Here is a 211-nt window from a genome sequence, read left to right on the forward strand (position 1 = left end):
TTGCCAAAAGAAAGTTTTTTGAATATAAGGATGAAACTAGGGATCATTGATCCTAGTGAAGTATGATTTGTATTGATTCTGGTATTATTCAGTAATGTTTTCCAGTTAAATCGATTTGGAAATCGATTACCAGCATGGTAAATGGTTTATAAAATCGATTTGGGAATCGATTACTTTAACCCAGGATTCAAAGTTCAGAATTTTTTTTTTA

This window comes from Cicer arietinum, chromosome 3 (genome assembly GCF_000331145.2).
Source record: "Cicer arietinum cultivar CDC Frontier isolate Library 1 chromosome 3, Cicar.CDCFrontier_v2.0, whole genome shotgun sequence".
Taxonomy (NCBI): domain Eukaryota; kingdom Viridiplantae; phylum Streptophyta; class Magnoliopsida; order Fabales; family Fabaceae; genus Cicer; species Cicer arietinum.